Here is a 23,360-nt window from a genome sequence, read left to right on the forward strand (position 1 = left end):
CGGCACTTGACGGAGTTTGATAGGGTTGCATTGCGGGTTTACATGAAGCCAGGTGGTCATGTGCTGCAATTGCATGTGGGCCATGCGGATATCACAGTGGCCTGATATTGAAACCAATGGGCACGTGAGGCATCCACACACGTCGTGAAGTTTCTGGTCATCCAAGACAGACCACGCCAAGGAAGGATCGTCGGATTGTGCTCCAAGCATCACAGATCCCCATGACACCTGCGCCTGATATATGGACACAGCTACTGGACTCTCTACAACACCCTATATCATCGTGTCGCGATGACTGGCATCAGCTGGACTACGGGTTCACCGTCCCATGCATAGGCTGCCGTTCACAATAGCACAGAAACGGTTGCGTTTGGAGTGGTGTAGTCACTGGGAGGCATGGACTGATGGACTGATGACGACTGGCGTCCTACCATGTTCAGCGATACATCTCAGTTCTGCAGTACCACAGATGACCGTCATGTGCGTATGGTGGCGCTGCAGGGAGAGGAGCAATCCTGCCAATGCTGTGGAGTGACACACCACACTCTGACGGCACAGTGGTACACCAGTGACATCCTAGTAGTATCCGGGCCCAGGGGTGTGCTATACCCTACTGACATGGGACCAGCAGTGTGACCATACCGCCAACTCCGTGGTCCGTTTGATCTGATGATTATAATCATCGCGATACAGTCACATGCCCTTTCATCACATGCAGATTTCATTTTCACAACTTAGTCTGTTGCCCTTCACTTTTTTGCCACTGAGTTTGTGTTTTGACACTAAGTTGATGGGAATTGATTATTTAAGCGTCATCTAAAGAGCTTATATTAATTGGGTAAATTGCATAAGACTCACATGGTATTTTGAAAAGATTCCCATATGCGCTGATTAGCTGGGGTTGATCCAAGCAGCTGTGCACTTTTCTCCTGTAACATAAAAGTTTGCTTTTAGGACAGAAAACAAGGTTAAGACCATATTATGTAGTTTACATCTATCAAAATAAAACCAAAGTCACTGTTACCAAAAGAGTAACCATGTGTTATCAAATTTCCTAACATTTTGCTTCATCTTACTTTGGATGCCCATGGTTAGGAGAGAAGCAGAAATCTGCTCAATCATAAGAAAGACTTTTATTGCTACAGGGAGTGAGATCTTGTTGCAGGTGACAAGGCAGGATAGAGTGTGTTTAGAAAAATAATGAAGAGGGAATGTGAGTGTGAGCTATCGTGGCATCTGTGTATAACCCAATATGGCGGCATCCTTCTGAATGTAAATAACATAGCCGGCTTAATTAGCTTAATCAAGCGTAATTGAACTAAGGAAAATTTAGCAATATACTTTCCCTGCTTGGTGTGATAAATACAGCAGCAGCTGCTGGTGGACGGGCTACAAACAGACATCAAGAAGAAATCCCACCTCACAGCCATTTACTGTACCAAACCCCTTAATGTAACTTGTAAAGATGTAGGTATTGGCGTATTCACACATTCATTTGCAGTGTCCACTTCCTGTCCAGTAAATTTGGCAGGACGGAATTTGAATAACCTATAGGTCTGACTCATGTATGCGGCTGAAGGAGTAAAGATAGAATGGGTGAAGAATCCTGTTATACAGTCCTAGTAGACCGAGAACCACCTGATTGCTACTGTAGTTGGAATCAAGGGCTGAGCTGCATGGTGGCCTGGGGGACAATCATGAAAACACAGACCCACTGATATCCTCAAAACCCACAATCAAAAGGGGAGTCAGGCACGGTGGCCAACCACTTGGCCCGTTAAGCCACATGGTGGCCCGATGAGCAGGCAAACACACTATGGGCTAAGGGGTACAAGACAGAGGAGAGAATAGGATGGCCAGTGACATGTGAACAGGACAAGGCAGGGATGGATTCTGACATAGGTACCATACTACTTTGTTTAAATATGCCCAAGTGCATAGAATGTTTTAGTGCAAGTCTTAGACAATGGTATCTCTGAATGACACCGCAGTCTGACTCTTCCTGAAGGCCCTGAGAAGTTGTTTGTATGCACTTGCTGCCTTGACACTTGCTGATGTGCGTGTGCTCTGCTTGAGCAGTAAAGGGGAGATCACATGCAGAGATGATTTTCTGTAGCTTCTCAGTCCGAGTAAAAATAAAATCTTCTCGTTATATAGGAACCAAGTCTCTGGCTGGAAATTTCTACAACAGAGCCATTTAGTCATTTATAGAAATATACAGAGCCAATGAAGGAACCAGATGTCACAGCACAGTAACACAGGTCACTGTCCGTGGAACTGAATGAATAGGATAACCGGCCAATGTGTTTGTGTGCTTACACTGATTATATGTCAGGGGGGAAAATATTTATATCATTGTTGCGATGAACGTCATTCCAGCAAGTGGTTACGTCGTTCACGCAAGTGGTCATGCGGAACCAAAGTTTACTCACCTGTGTGCACCCGAGGGGAAGGCATTAACGGACGCACCTGCTCTTTATTTTGGATAAAGTCGGCAAAACGCATTGGTAGCGCGACAAGCAAAGGGTCAAATCTACACCAAGTGCTTCTGGAACTGTGCTGCGATTGTGTACTGAAAAGTAGACTCTGAACGGACAGCCGGTAAGACCATGAACCATGCGTGTTGGACTTTGTTGCAAATGTTATTTGTAGCAAGCACTACCTGTTGCGAGTGGGGTTTATTTCTTAATGGGGTGCGCTAATGAGGCATTGAGGCGCTGGTGCTGGCTTGTAACATTATATGAGTTGTGGTATTTGACTGTATTAGGAATAAATGGTGTGCTGTAAGTGTCTTAATGACAATATGTGGAATGCTGTTTTATTGATTCAGATGTTTGCATTAATGCGGTTTAAAAGGGGGGGTTCTATTTTTAGTTTATCTAAAAGTTAAATATTAAATTGCTAAAAAGAAAAAAAAAAAGTATTAAGGGTGAACTTTCCTTTTAATAATTCATATGGGCAGAAGTGTTAAACCTATTGTTCGATTGTCTAATTGGTTAGCTTTTCATTGCAATTTATTGCGTTGAGTAACTCATTTATGTGTTTCCCCAGTGGTTTGATCTTAAACTTTGATGTTTGGAGGAATTTTATTCAGAACAAGTTATGTATAATTGTGTGGAAATTTGAAGCTGAGATTGGTCATTCATTGTATATTTTGTGTGTATGTATATATATATATATATATATATATATATATATATATATGCATTTAAAGTAAAATTTTGTGTTTGCTCATAAGATAGATTGGTGAAAGTTGGTGTTTTGTGGTTTAAGGTTTTTCACCTGTAAATGCCTGGCTTGAGGAAAGCGAAGATAAAATAAAAAGGGATAAAGAGTCCAAAAAGAAGGCCTGGTTATTCTGAGTGAAATCCAGTTATATGTTCAGTTTTGGTACATCTCTATCAAGTGAGGGGTAAAGCACAGTAAGAATTGTGATCACTTGACAATCATTGAGGGGAAAAATGTAAAAATATATACAGTAAGGACAATATAATCGTAATTTAATGTATCCCTTCTGCTCTTTAAAAAGCACAATGTCTGACTGACAAATATGTCTATTATTAGCACATTTTAATAATTTAATTAATATTAAGCAGTACACCTATTTCCTGTAATCACTCTGCGTTAAAGCAATTTTTAAAACTAGCTGTGAACTGGATGCTGTTCTGACTGTTGTTGCCATGGTGCCTTATTTACTTTCAAATCGCATTGTCCACAACCTGATCAAAGGACCAAACTTTAAAATCAGTGCAGGGTAGTGTCGCAAGTAGTGATGCTTAGGCTTTAACCTATGTCCTGGAAAGAAAGAAAATCTACAAGCAAGATATTCTTGGATAAGAACGTCAAGGTATGCAACCTCTGGCAATAAAATTTTCTGTGCACAAATCAGCTCCACAATGTCTTTTAGCTGAAGGGTCAACTGCCAATCATCATCTGTGGGCTCTTTCACCTTGTCACACATGATCACAGGAAGAAGTCTTAGAAAATTCCAGTTCTGAACAGCCTGACCATAAAGCTTTACTCCATTGGAGTTTACTGCACATGGCTTACTCAACACATCAGAGCCACTGTACTTAAATTTCTTAATGCGTCTATTCAGAATTGAATAAGTGAACCACTTTTTTTGCTTGATGAAGTACTTCAGGTAAAGGGCTAAATCATAGGAAAGGATACCCTCAAAAATGTCATGGCCTAAACAAGGTGGCAGGCCAGGCATACAAACATCGAAGTAATTCAATGAATTAAAACTCAGATATTATACCTTCAACGTTTTGTTGTTCCTCAGACTGTAAAATGCATTTGGATCTGTTTGAAAATCTGTTCGGGTTGTCCGGCAATACCTGCAGAAATATTCAGAAAAACTAAAATTTTCTGTAAATCCACCGATATTATGAGACCCCAAATTGTCCCCTGCAATGCACAAAACAGTCCCTTTAACTTTTTCCTCTGCCACCGTTATTCCATTGTCTTCCAGGTCTTTTAAGTCTGCAATGAGCCTTGAGAAAACTTTGTCATGGCCAAAGTGTTTGAAGTCTTTTTCCTGACACAGCATTACAAGTGACATGTGGTCTGTACTTGATGAGGTGGTAAATTAGCCAGAGACAAATATACAGCTACTACTTTGTGCTGCTTTTTGCTGAACCTAATGGGTTCACCGCCTCAAAAGAATCTTGATATAGAATTAGTTTTAGACATGATGGGTTTTGAGAAAAGAACTCATTGTTTTTATATACCTGACCATCACTGACATCACAAAGCACATCAGTGTATGGTACGTATGTACCCTGTGCAGCACAATTCTGCCATAAGTCTGACTCCAGTAAATGTCTCAAAGTGTCTTTCAATGGAACATAGTAGGCAAACCTCTGTGACCTTGTTTCATCCCTTCCTAAGTACAACTTTACAGGTTCTGTGTATCTAAACATCTGTTTAAAAGCCCTAGTTCTTGAAAAATTGGTTCTCATTGGTCCTTCATGACTAATGGTGAAAAGGTCAGATTCCTTCACAACATCACATATACTACCAATAACCTCATCTGTTAATTCAGTTAAGTCACTTTTCAGGAATGCACTTAATTTATTCAAAGTATATGTCTGTCCTAGTTCATGTATGCTTAGCATCTCTTCAATAATATTTTGTATAGTTGATGCTGGCAGAAGAAACTGCCCATGTAATTTCAAGTAGAAAAGAGAAATATTTCTAAGAAAAAGGTCACTGAAATTTTCTGTAAGATGGACTTCACCTTCATCAGTCTCACTAAATCTCTCTGTAGGGCCTGTAACTAACGGTTCAGTTTCAAGAAACTGAGAAACTGTCTCCTTATTAAGATCTCTTATACTGTCCACAGAACATTGTCTGTGTTTCCTGGACATGTAGGCTGTAAACGACGATCTCACAGTGAACGTATGGTCGCATCCTGTCACCGGACATGTCACAACACGTCCTTCGGCTATATGTTCCTTTAAGTGAGCTGTTAGTGATCTGACATCGCGACATTGGCGCTGGCACATAGACATATTACACGTAAACACCGTAAGGGCATTTGTAGTATCAATATATGAATCTGTGTTATGTTTACGGTAAAAATGAGCCTTAAATTCCCCATATGAACGAAACGTATTGTGGCAATCTGTAGCGCCACACTTGAACACGCATCGTGGTTCATGACGGTGAAGTTTGACATGTAAAACATGTTCCCTAAGGGTTTGCACTGATGTTCCACAGAAATAACAACTAAACATTGTAACTGCGTGAACAAACACGCACTCTATTGCTGTTTTAAACACCTAAATGCTGTTTCACATCCCGCTTGCAAATCTAAGTTTTACATGTGCTGCCAAGATACGTTCATGCGCCGTCAACACGGTACATGCTACTCGTGTTTAAAACCACACACTGCTTAACACTGCTTAAAACGATTTAATTTAACTTACCAATTTGCCCAGACACATTTATTTTATTTTATATTCCCACTAGTTTGTAGATTTTTTTTAAATGTTATGTTTGTTATTGGGTGCTTTCCACTTCATGTACCCACATACAGCGCTGGCTTAAAGCAATACATTCTGGTCCTGACGCAATGCATTGTGGTTAGATTTTTATCGTCCGCTGCATTATGTCACCATGTCACGTCGTACAAAAACCTCGCGAGAGCAAGACAGATCATCCTGCACCTCTTAAGTGTTATGTAGTTTTGCCTGAAACGCAAAAATAAAACAAAGCAATTAAAGCCGATCAGTGGCTCAAATTCTGCTGTAGCGATTGAAGAACTTTTGTCGGAAGTTGGATTCGAACCCACGCCTTACTTCGGAGAACAGAATACCCCTTACTTTGAAAGGCCATTTTCGCTGCGCAGGAGGCTTTAGACCGCTCGGCCATGGGGCAGTTTCCAGTTGAACCCTAAGGAGTAGGTTAAGTCCAGCCTTGGCTTCCAAGCTGACGTTTTTCTACATATGTGCTTGTGTATCATGGACAGTAAGAGGGGGCAGGCAAGGAGAGAATTTCTCTCTTTGGGGATCAATAGAGTGTTGTTATTATAACGTCTAAAACGTATGATGGTCTGTCGATAAATCAATAACAATATCAATGAAGTCAATGTTTATCTAAAGGAATCAGAATTCAGGAAAAGCCAGGGGCCGGACCGAGTGTAGGGGGCGTGGCCAGAGACAGCCTGCTGACTGTTCCAAATCATGGGTGCATGTTACAAGTCCGGAACATATTTTAACTTAGTACTAACTTAGCATCATATTTGATCTGATTCGACTGAATATCCCAGGTTTCCATCTCTCATGCATCTGGTGTGACGTGTTTTCAGACTCTCAGGCTGGCGCAAAGAAATCTTACGGGAATTGAACGTCTCACTCCGGTCAGCTGACCAAAGTTGGTAACCTTGGTATTGTGTGTAGGAGATTCGGTATAACTATAATTTCGTTCTCCATTTACATGCCCGTAGTGTCTTTAACCGGCTGCACAAACTGGATCCGCCTCCATTACGACACAACTTTGCCCTTATTGGCTTAAGAATTTAGTCACATACATGACGTATATCTGCTATTTCTCCCGAGAGCAGGTAAAGCAGTGGTAACTGCTTTGTAGTTAATTTACCTGGTAAAATTAAGTTTAAATAAATGATATAAATACTGTAATAGTACTCGTGAGCTTTGTTTATTTGTTATTAGTTATTGTAATGTTGCGCTGCTTTATTTGTTTAATCGTCTAGTCTGTGGAGACATTCAAGTTAATCAAATAAGAATTGCACTGTACACTGTACATGACCATAAAAACTTTGTATCCTTGAAATAAATGTTTTTGATCTTTTCCTTGGCAGTTATCTTTTTACACAGGGCCTCTATGTACACGATAGTTTTTTTTTTCACGACTAACAGTATGGATCAGGAGTTGGTTATTGTAAAAGAAGTAATGTGCATGCAGGTGATATTTGTATAGATTTATCCACACCCTTGTAGCAGTGCTGCCATTGCAGTCAGATCTCGCAAACTAGGAGTATTAGTTGTCTTTATTTCTCTTTATTTCTTGACGCCAACCCTCTCCATTAATCCGGGCTTGGGACTGGCACCTACCTGAGCTGGCTTGCTCCCTTAAGTGGCTGGGTTAGGCTAAACTATATATATATATTTACCAAGACTACAATAAAACATCTCGAAATGTGTAGTCTAGCAAAACGCAGTTTAAAGAAGGTAGCCTACCTGGCGAAATTGCAAACAAATTAAGGGCGTTAGGCAGCCTTTCCAAACCGCTTATCCTACTGGATCGCGGGGGGTCTGGAGCCTATCCCGGAAGCAATGGGCACGAGACAGGGAACAACCCAGGATGGCGGGCCAGCCCATCGCAGGGCACACTCACACACTATTCACTCACGCATACACTCCTATGGGCAATTTAGCAACTCCAATTAGCCTCAGCATGTTTTTGGACTGTGGGGGAAACCAGAGTACCCGGAGGAAACCCCACGATGACATGGGTAGAACATGCAAACTCCACACACATGTGACCCAGGTGGAGACTCGAACCCGGGCCCTAGAGGTGTGAGGCAACAGTGCTAACCACTGCACCACCATGCTGCCCCCTAAATGGAAAACCATTAAATACAAAAGGAAAACAAAAGTGCTGTAAGACTGTATACTTATGTGTATGTTAGTAAAGGCTGTAGCTGACACAACGGACCCCCCTAATTAGAAAGGGGTAATTGTACACATGTGGCATCCAGTATGTTCTTCTATAACAGTTTAAAAAAAAAAAAAAAAAACTCACATTACACAAATTGGCACTATCAAAACGAGGATTATGGGGAAAATGGGGACTGTGATGGAGATTACATACACGTAGGCATGGTATTTAGTTTTTTTTAATCTGGTCACCTTCCAGAGTAATTGTAAACTAAAACCATCTTCACCCTATTTGATTCTTTATAAATGGACAATCAGTCGTGCAGTAAATGGGGGTATAGAGATACACAGAGCTTGTCTAACAAGAAACCCTGGGAAGCTAACATTAATAGGGTGGGTATGGATAGCAAAACCATTGATACAGATTACAGATTTATATCTCACCTGAACCCTGGCGGGCTCCGTGCCAATAGGGGTTGGGATTAGGGTTAGTTAACTTAAGTAGTAATATTGATGTGTATATTCTCCTATTCTCCAGTCAGTGAATCGTGAAACGTAATGTTAATATGTTTCTATACCTATATGTTCTGCTTAAAAACCCATAAAGGCAAGCACAGTGTTTAGACATTCTGTTACTTAGACTAGTAAACACTAAGATCCTTCAGCTTTCAATTAACCTGACACAACAGTCTAAACAACAAATGTGTGCCATGTCATTTGTCATCTTTACATCTTGTATCCTTTATATGGTAATTGGATTTTCAAGGTGGAATTGCAGGTCGATCATTTTAAGGATCTAGATGTAAACCTCCCTGGTGTTGCTTTAATATTTTTTTTGCACAATTTGCTTCACACACTTCCTCCAGCAGAGAAGCTTACAATACTACACCCCACCAAATGACTGGATGATGCCTTTTTATTTAAGGTCTGGCTGTGAGCCTCGATTACCGATACACTATCTTCAGGCTCCTGCCGGGATCAGTCAGTATGGTGGACCTTTGGAGGAATGGGTACAAAACCATCAGGAAAGTTTGCAGGTGCTTCAAGAGTATGTGAAGGCTTAGTTGGAGGAACAAGCCACACCACGAAATCGGAAACACAATGAGTTGGTTAATGATTAGGGGTTTGATGAAGGTCAGCTGGTGTGTTTGCGGAACCATGTTCGAGGTAAAATACAGGATCATTGGGATGCCTGTTTGTATATGGTAGTTCGGTGTCCCCAAGATCAGGGTGCAGTTTACTCTGCAACTCCAATGGAGGGGGACGGGGTTGTCCGTCAAGTTCACCGAACAGAGTTGCGTCCAGTACCACAGGGGGTTGTTATGTCAGGGGAAGATGTTCTGGTAATGTCTCCTGAGTCTGGGTTGCCCACAGGGGCAACAGAAATGGAATCGGATGAGGACTCTGTGATTTTACGGGGACAGGGCTGGTGGGAGGGGTCGCAATAGAGCATCCACAAGTAGGCCTCGTATAATGGAGGAGGTTATGTCCCCCCCGAGGTGTAGAGACCAGTTAAACGTTCGGTGAGGTCCACCACTGGTCATCATACCAACCCTTATAAGTTACCACGGTCAGTGAATGATCGTTCGGTTGGGGAGGAAGACCAGTGGTTTGGGGATAGAATTCTTAGCTGTGATCGTTGGGTCATCAATTTCATTTTGGGGGATGGATTGTAGCCAGGCAATTATAGGCAGGTATAGGAACTGCAGTTCGGACTGGAGGCATAGCCGGGGCGAGATGGCTGTGCATGTTCCGATGGTAGGGCATATTGGCAAAGGAGCAGGCACGGGAAAGACAGGCAGGGTCCTGATAGATTTGGTGGAGCATCGGCGGGCATATTGAATTTGCAGTGTAGCAGCCTTTCTGTTTGCTTGTTTCAGGGGTGAACAATCTTATCCGCAAAGGGCCGGTGTGTATGCAGGTTTTCGCTGCAACTCCCTAATTAGATTTCTAATTAGAGGACTGATTAGCTGAAGAGTCCTCATACCTGGTTTTGAGAGCTGACCTAAAGGTTACCCCAAAACCTGTTTTTTTTTTTGTTTGAATGGGGCAGTGAGTCATGGGGTAAACTACTGTTCTTTAGGGGTTTTCAAGGTGGAATTACGGGTCGATAATTTTAAGGATCAGGTTGTAAACCTCCCTGTGTTGCTTTAATATGTTTTATCTGAGGTTGTATCGTGTATTATCAAGCCAGCCGGCTTAGTGGCCTCGGGAGCGGGTTTAGTGGGAGCAGCTGGCTAGTTTTATTTTCTTTTTTGTTTGTGTCTTTTTCTTTGTTGTATGTATATTTTGGGTTCATTATTAGGCAGGCTGGGCCTTTTGGCACCTGTAGTCTGGGTGCTTGGATTGCCCATAGGGGTCTTTTTTATGGCTGTGATTTGCTGTGTCATTCCCAAGTGTGATTTGTGCTGGATGTGTTTTTAAGGTTGTGCTGTGGCGTGTACCTGAGCAAACTTTGGGCAACCTGTTCTCTTGTTGGCTTTATTGACAAAGGGTGATTAGTCTAATTACGGCCTGCTACAAATAGCTGCATATAACGTATATAAAAAATCACCTTATGGGTAGCTCCGTAGGGTAGCAAGATCTTGAGTTTTTTTACAGTACTCGGGTACGTTTAAAATTTTCGACCAATCAGCAAACATTATTCTGACAGCATAGCTGGGAAACCAATGAAAAGTGAGTGCAACGTTCTAGAACTTGACTTCGGGTTGACGCTCCCTATAAAGAGCTGGGTACTGCTTCAAGGCGTTCAGTTGGCGCTACCTCCTGATAGAGTAGCACTGTACGGCTCTTGTTCCGTAAAACAACATCAAAAGGATGAAAAAAAAAACAATTTTTAAAGAAGACGAAAAAAACATCGTCTAAAAAAATAAGCCAAAAAAATAATATCCGAAGAAGGAAAAACATGCAAAGTAAAAAAACAGACAAAAATAAAAAACAATATCCAAAGAAGAAGGAAAAAAACATCCAAAGGGAGAAAACAAGAACTGAAGGGCAAACGAGGTAGGAGGAAATACAATTTCGTTCAGCACCGTTGGAGTGCCAAGCCGTGAAAAGCATTTGGCAGAAGACAAGGTAAGTGTTGTAGCTGTTATTTTAAAACAGCGCTTTTCAAAATGCTGCTTTATAATCGTTTGAGATCGTTAGCCAGTGTGACAGCTGAAGGCTTTTTGAGTTTACCAACATAAAGTTTTATTTCTGTATTAGGACATTGTCAGGAACAATGATGTGTTCATCGCTATGATGTGGTCAAAAAGCGTGCATTGAATCTTAGAAACATTTGTGATTTTTCAAACAATGCTTTTCCTTTTATTTAATCAGTAAAATTTCCATCGGTTTTATATAGTGCCCCTTGAAATATGTCTTTAGCTCATTTTCCGGGCATTTTACTAGAATGCATCCTGAGAAATACACAAGCTCTGCTGCATTTCCGTGCCTCGATGTTTAGTGCCGAGTATAATTGTTGCAGTTGCCTTTTATATATTCCATGAGACCTGTTGGTACCAAGAGAAGTGTGAGACTGTCAGGGTGAATTTATCATACAATCGCACGCATAAATACCTGAGGGTTGCCAGTCCTTTTGCGTTGTTACAGGAGGACTAGAGCTGACGAGTGTGTTTCTACACACTATCAAGGGCATTGTAGTACAGTTTTCTCAGGTGGGAGAATGCTGCCGATCTCCTATTTGACAATACAGCCCTTGATATATTAGAATATTACAGAACTAGAAGCCTTTTGCAAGGAAGAATGTGAGAAAATCCCAAGTACAAGAACTGAAAGCCTTTCAGCTGGCTATAAGAAGCGCTTGTAAGCTGTGATATCTGGCAGAGGAGGTGTTACTAAGTACTGATTACGTATGGGTGCCCAAACTTTTGCAGAGTGCCATAATAATGTTTTTATTTTGTAATTTTGTTCAATTTATGGCATAAAAAAGTAACTATTCATCAATGTTTGCTGAAAATATTGTGTATTTTCCCCCCAGTTCCTAAAGAGACTGTATTAACTGATATTGTTGCTTTTGTAATGAAAAGATGTTATTTGTCAAGGGGTGCCAAACCTTTGCATAAGACTGTACAACAGTGTGTGTATGTGTTTATGTGAGTGTGTGATCTGTGTGTGTCTTTATATATATATATGTGTGTGTGTGTGTATATATTTCTGTATATGCATGTGTATATATATATTTATATATAGTTCACACACATTCTAACTTATTTGAATACACATTCAAAATAATTTTTATTATTATTATTTTCGTTTTTTTTTTTTTTTGTGTTTTAAAATGTTTTATTTTTGCAATGGAAATAAAAATAAAGCAGTCCTCCGTAGAGGAGGGGTGGTGGAGGGAATATATATATATATATCATATATATAAAATAATTGTCACACAACCTGGGTGACATGCCTTACCTGCTCACCCAGTTTTAGTGCACCTTAGTTATTCATAATGACCATCTAGTCTCGATACCCCCATGAATATATATGTATATATATATATATATATATTATATAGTTTTTCTGTTTTTTTTTTGCAATAGACAATAAAAATAACGCAGTTCTCCGTAAAGGAGGGATGGTGGATGGAATATATATACATATATATATAAAATAATTGTCACACAACCTGGGTGACATGCCTTGCCTGCTCACCCAATTTTAGTGCACCTTAGTTATCCATACTGACCATCTAGTCTCGACACACCCATATATATATATATATATATAATGTATATATATATAGATATTTTTTCTTTTTCTTGTGTTTTTTTTTTCGCAATGGATATTAATAATAAAGCAGTCCTCCGTAAAGGAGGGGTGGTGGAGGGAATATATATATAACATTTATATAAAATAATTGTCACACAACTGGGGTGACATGCCTTGCCTGCTCACCCAATTTTAGTGCACCTTAGTTATCCATAATGACCATCTAGTCTCGATACACCCATAAATATATATGTATATATATATATATATATATAGTTTTTTTTTTTTTTGCAATAGACAATAAAAATAACGCAGTTCTCCATAAAAGAGGGATGGTGGATGGAATATATATATACATATATATAAAATAATTGTCACACAACCTGGGTGACATGCCTTGCCAGCTCACCCAATTTTAGTGCACCTTAGTTATCCATAATGACCATCTAGTCTCGATACACCCCATATTATATATATATATATATATATATATATATATTATATATATATATAGTTTTTTTTTTCTTCGTAATGGACAATAAAAATAACGCAGTTCTCCGTAAAGGAGGGATGGTGGATGGAAATATATATTACATATTATATAAAATAATTGTCACACAACCTGGGTGACATGCCTTGCCTGCTCACCCAATTTTAGTGCACCTTAGTTATCCATACTGACCATCTAGTCTCGACACACCCATATACACACCCGAAGCTCTGATCTCAGATCAGTTCCATGCCTCCAGAATCTAATGTTACCCCTCATGGAAGAAGGGAAGCTATGATGAGTAAAAAAAAGGTTATTAGAGTGTCCTGTCAGCGTTGGGCTTCTTCGGCCTCCGCCATTGATTTTTCGGTTTCAGGATGGAAAGTACAAGGTGGCTCTGTGTTGATGAATAATCCAGGAAAAAATGCCACAAAGGCATGGAGTCACACCAGTGGAGTCTTATCCTTGCAATAAAGACCCCTGTATGACCTTTGCTGAATATTTCCAGTTTAGTGGAGCTGATCTGTGAGTAATGCAGTTATGCAGCAGTTTCTGATGGTTTCCGGTTTTGCAGGTGGTGTCCTTTTCAGCTTGAGGAGGGAGCCTCCTTCTGGAACCAGATGTTGACCTGGAGAATCGTGAGTGACGTTTCCGATTAGCATACCTGATCTCCTTGCCCCGCCACGGGGCTCTGGTGAAATGTAACTATTCAGTGACCCGTATCTTTCAGTTCTTCGCTTCCATGATCTCGACCTTCACCTTGAACTTCTTCATGAGTATCTACCACAACAAGCCGGGAGATTTTAGTAACCCAGGTCTCATCAACTTTGGACGCTTTGACAACGATGTAAGTTTCCCATTTCTGTCGGTGTTGTGATGTAGATTGTCCTTTTTAAAAGTCTGTAGATGGAATCTTGAAAATCAAAATATTGGGCATCGGTAATTGATCTGGTTGTCTTGGCCAATGGTATGCTGTCCGCAAGTCAAGTAGCTCTTGGGAGATGTCGGCCGTTACCCTCTGACATTGGTTTCCTGCCTCCCGTTAGTCAGTGGGGAAAATGTGATGTTTATGGATGTCTGGACAACTTAGAGTGGAGAGCATTTTATAATCATTACCTCGTTTGGGAAAGGCGAAAGAAGACGGTATAATTTTGACCAAAATCCAGAATGAGACCAAGTTCACACTGTTCCCGAACATGTTTTGGTCTTTCCTGTCCGTGCCGTTCAAGAAGGGGCTGATCTGTGAACTTTATGGGGAAACAAGGGTGAGAGAGAAAAGATGAGCTGTTATTTCCAGAAAGGGCTCGACTCGGTACCCTGTCACATGAGCAAGTGATGTATTTTTTACCTGCCTTCTGGTCACATGGGTTGGAAAGGAAACCATGAAACGTTTGTTGGGGACTTGGACACAGCCCCCACCCCGCAGCGCATGACTTTCCCTGGGAGGCCCCTGGGCTGGAAATATAGTCATCACCTCGGTGGACATGAGTACCGCGCTGTTTTAGTTGGGCCTCCTGGTTTAGGTAGGCATGTTAGCCATGGTTGTGGATGTTTCTCGTTACAAGAGAGGCACCTGTAGCAGTTTACATGGTATGCAGATACGGTTGTTTATTTATTTTTTTTAAACGCAGCAGAATTTTTCCCGCCTTCGGTGCCTGAAGTTTTTGGGAAACGTTTGCCCCGGATGCCCACTGTATGCTTCCGTAGGATCACAACACGTTCACCATTTTTTTAAAAATTATACACTACTGTGCAAAAGTCTTAGGCAGGCAAAGAAAATGATATTTAGATTATCCTCGTGTTGGTGTAAAACTATGATATTATGCCTGTGAAAGTGTGTCTACTTCGCCATTTCAGAACCTCTGCTAAAATCATCCTAGTATTTGCAGCGACCGTCCAATGCAGCATGTGTTTTTTTTGACTTGGCCACCAGCACACCTCATACAGCTAGTCAGTCTCTCACTGACTTTTTAAGCCAGTATATTTAACTTTTTTTAATTCAGCTGTTGGTGAAATTTAACAAAATCATGGAACGGCTGAGGTGCCCCTGAGGAGAAGTTGGGAACTGAAGCGGTGTTCATCTAGCCATCCAACTAATATCAGTAACTTTTTAGAAATAGAAGAAATTACTGTGATGTTGTCATTTGCATGTTTGACTGGAGGATTCTGGGTATTGATTTTTTTTCTTTTTTTTTACCCCCCCCCCCTCAGAGCACGGAGTACTACCTGTATGAGATTCCTCTGTTTATCGTCATGGGAGCCTTCGGTGAGAGAGAGAGAGAGAGAGGGAGCGTCTTATTGTGGAAACCCAACCTTGCTCTTTTACATCTTAACGGACTGGTTCTGTTTCTGGTTTTCTCATGCCGGGCCCATGTCTCTTTCCCCCCCCGCAGGTGGATTGCTGGGAGCACTGTTCAACGTCCTGAACTACTGGCTCACCATCCTCAGGATCAGGTGTGCCTGTGTGCGTGTGCCTGTGTGCGTGTGTGTGCCTGTGTGTGTGTGTGTGTGCGTACTTCTGTGCGCATGTGTGCCTGTGTGTGTGTGTGTGTGTGTGCGTACCTCTGCCTGTGTGTGTGCACGTAAGTGAGGCCTGTTTGGTTTTTACTGTGTCACGCCTGTCTGAAACTTAGGCATCTTAACACTTGAAATTAAATAATTAAATAAATATATCCCGAGACTGTGGGGCTGACCTTGAAACTGCCCCACACTGGTTTGATGCAAATGAAGTTGTCCCACAACAAAATCATTAGCTGAGCCACCATGCCCCCCCCCCCCCATCCCCAGGTATATCCACCGGCCCTGCCTGCAGGTGATCGAGGCCATACTGGTTGCTGCCGTGACGGCCACATGTGTTCTTCACTATGATCTACTTCTCCAACGACTGCCAGCCCCTGGGGGAGGATCAGCTGGAGGAATTACCCCTTGCAGGTAAGGCAGCTGGAGGTGGGCTCTCTGTGATTTCATTGGCTGAACAGCTGAGAGGGTGTGTATCCTGTCCTCAGGCCTGAACCTCCACTTATCCCTCTCACAGCTGTTCTGTGCTGATGGCGAGTACAATTCCATGGCCACGATCGTCTTCAACACCCCGGAGAGGAGTGTCCGCAGCCTGTTCCACAGCCCCGCAGGTCCGTGGAGTTTCCAGCACGTGTTTCAGGGCAGGATGGGTCGTGACCTGAAGCCGGATTGGTCGCCCCTGTTGTGCCCTTCTTCTGGAAGAGATTATAATTACAGTCCGTTGTCCATCTTTAGAATGAACACCTGTGTTTGATATTGGTGACAGGCTGGCTAGGTCCGGGGCAGCTGTTTGAACAGTCAGACTCGTCTGCCACCTCTGTCGTGTCGTAGGTTTGTTTACGGGCCGCTTCTGGCTGATTGTTTTCCCAGACAGACAGCTAATAAACCCATACACACAATCCTCCTCAATTATTCAAGGCTTCCCTCATTTGGGATGGGGGACTGTCACCCTGCCTGGGGAGAACAGGAGCGCTTCTCAAGTGCCCTGACGAATGCCACCGTAGGCAAGTTCGAACGGCACTAAACTGTGTTCATCCATGCCCTCTAGTGGATGAAAGACATACCAAAGTAACATGGCTTGGTCTTGATCGGCTCCAAATTGCACTTTACACCAGGTAGAAAAATGGAAATGATCATATGAAAAATGCCATTCATCATGAAATAATTTCTGTACACCTGTATCCTCATTACAAGGGTGAATCAAGTAAAACTAGCTGTTTCGCTAGATTAGCGTTCTTGGGGATCAACTACATGATCAACATTTTAGCAAAAACGTGGGAAACACTGACTTAGGTGATGAATTCCACCACCACCACCCCCCCCCCCCCCCGCAGGTTCCTACAATCCCGTCGCACCTAGGGAATCTTCACCATCACCTACTTCTTCCTGGCCTGCTGGACATACGGCCTGACTGTGTCCGCCGGGGTCTTCATCCCCTCGCTGCTCATCGGCGCCGCCTGGGGGCGGCTCTTTGGCATTTTGCTGGCCTCCATTACGCCGCACAATTCCATACAGGTACATCAGGACGGGTCGCCGTTCCTGGGGAAGCGCCGTATAGCCGGTGAGGCGGCGTGGTCCGCTGGCGGAGGAGGGGCCGTCACGATAGCAGAACTCTTCCCTCAGCAGAGAGAAACCTCACAGTGGCGACGTTTTCCACTGACCTTGATTTTTTTGCACATTTTGAAGAAGCAAAACTGAAAATCCGTTAATGGGTACGATTATATTTCAGGAGGACAAGCCCTCAAACGCTTTCAGTTTGATTGAAGTGGTTTTTGTGGCGATTCGCAAAACTGAAATGGAAGCCGATTTTGCGAACTTGTTGCTGTGTAGGACACGATGACTTGGTTCTAGAGCTCGTATCTCATGAAAAGCTCAATCCATGTTGAGGCACGGAATCATAAATTGCAGGTGTTGTTTCCATGATGTTACTTAATGGAAACACCCTTTATGCAAATTTCACTTTGTCAACAAATTTGCTTGTTTGTGCAGAACTTTAATGGAAACGCTGCAGGTTTTGATATATTAAGGAAATTGAACGGGGTCTTTAGAAGTCAGAGGCCTCCTTCAACACCCGCTTTAGATTGATTTCCTCTTTGTTGTCCAATCAGATTTACTCTTTAAGCAGTCACGTGACTCTTTGAAGGTGCCCTATTGGTTAGTGCTGTATCGATTTCCTGGGCCGCCCAGCGTCATGTCGGCATAGATGTAGTTTAACATAATGTTTGTTGGAAGTAAAGCCCCCTCGAAGTTTTTGAATGAGCATGTTTTATGATTTGTGGCGTTTCGTTTGACAGACCTTGGCCGACCCTGGGAAGTACGCTCTGATTGGAGCCGCCGCCCAGCTTGGTGAGTGTCCGTCCGCGGTCAGCCTGCTTTTCAGAGCTCGTCTAGAGGTGCATGGAGGCACATGAGGCTTCGGGTTTGCGTCTGTTTACGAAGGTCTTTGCAGGTGGGATCGTGAGGATGACCCTCAGCCTGACTGTCATCATGGTGGAAGCCACCGGAAATGTCACCTACGGCCTACCCATAATGCTGGTTCTGATGACGGCGAAGATCGTGGGCGATTATTTCGTGGAGGTCAGTGTTGACGTTTCGGGTTGAGCGGGTTGGTCCATTTGGCATTATGTGTGAGCCTGTCAGTGAGTGATGAGCTCATCGCCTTTCAGAACCGTGCAGAACTTGGAATCGGGCCAGTCGTGTTTCGTTAACTGCTCCGGTCTCATGTTTGCTTTTGGTGTGGGTGGTGCAGCTAGCCACCAGTCTGACGCCATCTTTTTTTCATCTGTCCTTCCAGTGACTGATTTTGAGAACCCTTCCGTTGTTTTTGCACAGCTGTCTAACTTAAGGTGGCACATCATGCTGTGACAGCTCGTTTCGCTTCTCTGTTCCTCAATGTGCCAGCAAATCTGCTTAGAGGAAGTAAAACTTCAAGGGGTGGCAGCTTGTGAATGTTGTGCAGATGTGATCCTAAGCTCTTCTGAGTGACTCGAATTTTCCCACAGGGGCTATACGACATCCACATCAAGCTGCAGAGTGTGCCCTTCCTGCACTGGATGCCCCAGCCACCTCCCACTCCCTGACTGCCAGGTATATTGCCCCCACAGGATTTTCCCTGCTAATGCTTCAATGAGCCCAGTACACGCCTTTAGCAAGACATTGGTGCTCATTCTCACTGTATATTCAGGTTTGGTGTGTCTGTCCATTCAGGGAGGTTATGAGCTCTCCAGTAACCTGCTTCAACCTGGTGGAGAAAGTGGGCACTATTGTGGATGTGCTCAGCAACACCTCGACCAATCACAACGGGTTCCCTGTAGTCTCCGGGTTGAGTGATGGCTGTGAGGTATGTCCCTCCCACTAGGGGTGATTTTGTTTTCCTGGAGATTTGTCACATGATGTACTTTGGGGCTTTGCTAATCTGAATTTTGTGCTCTTAGCCAGGGAAAATCTGTGGCTTAATCCTGCGTTCCCAGCTTATCGTGCTCCTGAAACACAAGGTGAGTGTGACCTAAGGTTCCTGCAGAGGTCAGCTGAATAAGGAGCATGTCTGTCCACACTAACACCTATCAGGGTGCTTGGTGTATATGCATGCCTGTGAATGACAGTGCGATTGACCAATGAGGGGTCTGTTTACCTGCGTACACGGTTGCGAATGTCAGTGCAGCAAGCCAATGAGAAGTGTGCTCATCCACGTTGTGACCGGTGTACTCTTTTCAACCAGGTGTTTGTGGAACGGGCTCGTTCTCGTCTCAATCTGCGCAAACTGCAGCTGAAGGACTTCCGGGATGCCTACCCTCGCTTCCCTCCGATCCAGTCCATCCATGTGTCCCAAGACGAGAGGGAGTGCATGATGGACCTGACGGAGTTCATGAATCCCACCCCCTACACTGTCACGCAGGTACTAGTCTCAGTCTCAGCCTTGGTCTTGGTCCTTGAGAACCAGAGACACATTTGACTAAACAGTCATGTTCTGCGACTGTGTTCTTCTGCCTCTTTTTCAGGAGACGTCGCTTCCTCGTGTCTTCAAGCTGTTCAGGGCCCTTGGTCTGCGGCACCTCATTGTGGTGGACAGTGACAACCAGGTGCGTCTGCCTTGCGAGGTCCTCAGGCCTTCGTCATCTCCAGCACATATCTCCATTCTCATTGTAAAATTCGAAAATTACTGCATCGGTTTTCAGCCAGTGGCCGTTGGGCATCCATCTAGATCAAGGTTATCACCTGGTTTCCTGTGCTACTCCCACCCCTCCCTCATAACATAACCAGCTATCTATGCCCTGTTCTACGTACCAATCATGTTCCCGGTGCCCAGGTGGTGGGACTGGTGACGCGGAAGGACCTGGCCCGTTACCACCTGGGCAAAGACGGCCTGGAGGAGCTGCAGCTGGCACAGACGTGATGCGTGGAAGGCGACTGCCGCGCTGCTCACCAGGCCAACCCCCCCCTGCCCCCAGTCAGCCCCCGCCAGAACCCGCACCGGTCGTCGCATTTCAGCAAAGTCCGGAACCCGGGATGCCAATGACTGACTTTCTGGTTTCGTTCACCGAGGGTTGGTTGTGATGGGGGAGGGGATCGATTCCATGTGTGTTTTGCGACTTTTTGTTGCCCCCTCCCAGTTTGCACATAAAATAATTTATCCGTTATGTTTTTAAAGCACTTCAGAGAGAGAGTGAGTGTGTGTGTGTGTGTGTGTGTGTGTGTGTGTGGTGTGTGTGTGTGGTTCTACACACACTTGGGTGTCAGTCCCGCTCTGTGGTCATTTGCAAAGCTTTGGTAGCATTGTGATATACATTAGTGTAAATGTGTAAAAAGCATTTCAAGCTGTGTGTGTGAGAGAGAGAGAGAGAGAGAGAGAGAGAGAGATTAGCCAGGCCAATAACGTTCCTCTTTTACTCAGAGTTTTTTGAGTGTGGTCTATTGACAGAGGGTACCACAGTTTTCTTGTGACTTTAGTTTTACTTTAGGGGAAGTTAATTTTCCTCTCCCAGATAATTGTCTTGCACATTGTACCATTAACCAATGCCTCCCACCCCTCCCATGCCAGTGTAGGTAAGACCAACCCTGCCCCCCCCCCCCCCCCCCGGAAAAACCCTGACTCGCTTTGACCTTTTTCTCTCATGCTGGATGCTAGCGGTTTTTAACATACAGTGTTTTTTCTCGTGAATTCGCCCATTGGCTGACTGCCACACTGCCTGCGTCCTCCCCCACCCACGCCAGTACGTGACAGTATGTATCCCCCCACCCCGGGTGATTCTCCAGGTCCTGTGTTTTTGATGGCGATTTGTCTCTTGTTGCGCCGTACAGCCTCTAGGTGGCAGAAACCCTGGTTTCTGATATATACCTGAATAAATATGCAAATCGGGGTCAGGTTTACATGGGTCGGGTGCCAAACAATGCCAGTAGTGTGTGTGTGTGTGTGTGGGGGGGTGACTTCACAGGTGCTCTCCTGAAAATGTGTGTATATCATTGTTTTTAAATGGCACTTACTGAAAGCAGAGTGGGGTTCAGGGCAGCTTAATGATTTGCAAGGTGACCATGGGTCGTGTTTGGCCAAGGGGGCGCTAGTGTGTTGAGGAAAGGAACTTATTCTGGTCTTTGCAGGCTGTGCTAGAAACCCCAAACCCACCCCCATGGCTGTATGTGGCTCCGCACTTTAAATGCTTCTTACCCCACCTCGTTTCCCATCTGCGCCCTACAACTTACAAATCCTTGCAATGTCACGTGCAAGGGGGCCCCCTACTGGCCAAGCAAAGGCCCTACAGTCGCTGGTGCCCTTGGGGGTCCAGCCGTACAGTTTTTGCCAACAGCAGAGTTTACACTTTGACTAGTTATGTGCTGTTTAGTTATTTTGTTTTTAATTAAGGTGAACTTGCCTAAGTGACCCTGATCAGTTAAATAGGGTTTTTACCCACCCAACAAGCCTATCGAAAATGGACATACCAGTTAAACGGTAAACGATGTGAATCCCTTATCAGATTTTGATTTTATTCTGAATATTAAATGTCGTGTTTTAACTCAACCTTAAATAAATTAAAGTATCTCCATTTTAAAGAGCACTGTGACTGGATGAGAGAATTGTTTCGGCGTTGGCAAGTACCACCTTAGCGTACATTTATAGAAACGGCTGAAATATACTGGATAATTTTGCATAATTTTTATTTTGCCAAGCTTGATTTTCTTCTGTGATTTCTGAAATCTAATAAAGGTTTTGATGCATATGCCTATTTGTATTGCACGAGTCAGTCATGCTGTTTAATAAGAATCATTTGTATTTATACAAACAATGATAAAAAAATTATTGTATTAAATGGCGTGTTTGATGATACTGCTGGTGACTCCGTGGCACTCTTTGAGCAACGTGTCCGTATCCTAATTTTCTACCTTCTGACACACAAATTCTCAGACTAAATGAGATTACTGCAGTCCCGTTGCCGGGGTAATGCAATTGTTTAGGTGGATGTCGCTGAATGCATTTCAGTGGGAGGTCCAGAAAGCCTGGGACGCGATTTGACGGGGTAGAAATGAGATGAACGGTTCTGTTGTACCTTGCAGATTTGTACCTTGCAGATTTCCCTCGATTTGCTTATTAGTTGCTGGAAATCAATATTTAAAAAAAAATGTGCGTTGAACATGCCTTTCCATCCCGATCCATGAACCCAGTTTTCCCAGATATCAGCAAAACAATGAGAAATTCTATATATAAAAAAAAAAAAATCAACATTTGATTAAGTTTTATTAATGCTTGCTTTCATGTTAAAAAATTTTGGTGCACAATTTAATTTTTTTTTAACACACAACATTTGGTTGAAATTGTAACGTGGAACATCAAGTCTGGGGCGCAGTTAAGGGGGGGAGATTAGGACAGTAAAAAACTTGGAACATAACTGCATTGGTGTGGGTTTGTGGCCCATATGATATGCATTTCATGGGGCCCAAATTCTCTAGCAGAATCACAGCATAGATTTCTTTGTATATTTTTTAGGTTTAAAGGACTCCGGAGATTGAGATATTGTGTTTTTAAAGTTTCCTTGACTCCCACAGTAAATTTTACAGAGCTGGGGTCTCCATAACTTTTGCTGTGCAATAAATTTTGCTGACTGGGAAAGGGGGGGGGGTTCCCCAAGATTTTTGCCGGCTCGCCTACCCATCGGCTCACCTTGAAAATGCCCAAAATGCCACCTGGCTGTTCAGCCCTGCTATAAAGTTGCAGAAAGACACGACGTTGTACTGTGACCTTACGATGTTACAGATCCGAGAAATAGCGTACTAAGCAGCACGTGTTTCCCTGCTGTGCCTTAGAAACCCATAACGCACTAATGCAGCTCTGGATGGCGGGCTATGCGTCAGTAATGCTGTCAGAGAAGATTCACTCATTAGTCTGATGTGAACTTAATCAGATTATGGGTCCTTTTTAGTCGCAGAATACAACATAATCCATGGCAAATGGACATCGGTGCCGTCTTTATGATGTTATGCTGACAGTGCCTTTAATCCCACCCCCCACCCCCCACCAATCCCTTTCCCAA

The 23,360-nt window shown here is 43.3% G+C and overlaps 1 pseudogene; it reads left to right on the forward strand.

Annotated features, from left to right (window-relative positions):
- LOC125707666 (H(+)/Cl(-) exchange transporter 7-like) overlaps positions 1-20,248 on the forward strand; it is a 254,198-nt pseudogene extending 233,950 nt beyond the window's left edge.
- Positions 20,249-23,360: the final 3,112 nt, after the last annotated feature.

The sequence above is a fragment of the Brienomyrus brachyistius genome, chromosome 14 (assembly GCF_023856365.1).
Source record: "Brienomyrus brachyistius isolate T26 chromosome 14, BBRACH_0.4, whole genome shotgun sequence".
In the NCBI taxonomy this organism is placed as follows: domain Eukaryota; kingdom Metazoa; phylum Chordata; class Actinopteri; order Osteoglossiformes; family Mormyridae; genus Brienomyrus; species Brienomyrus brachyistius.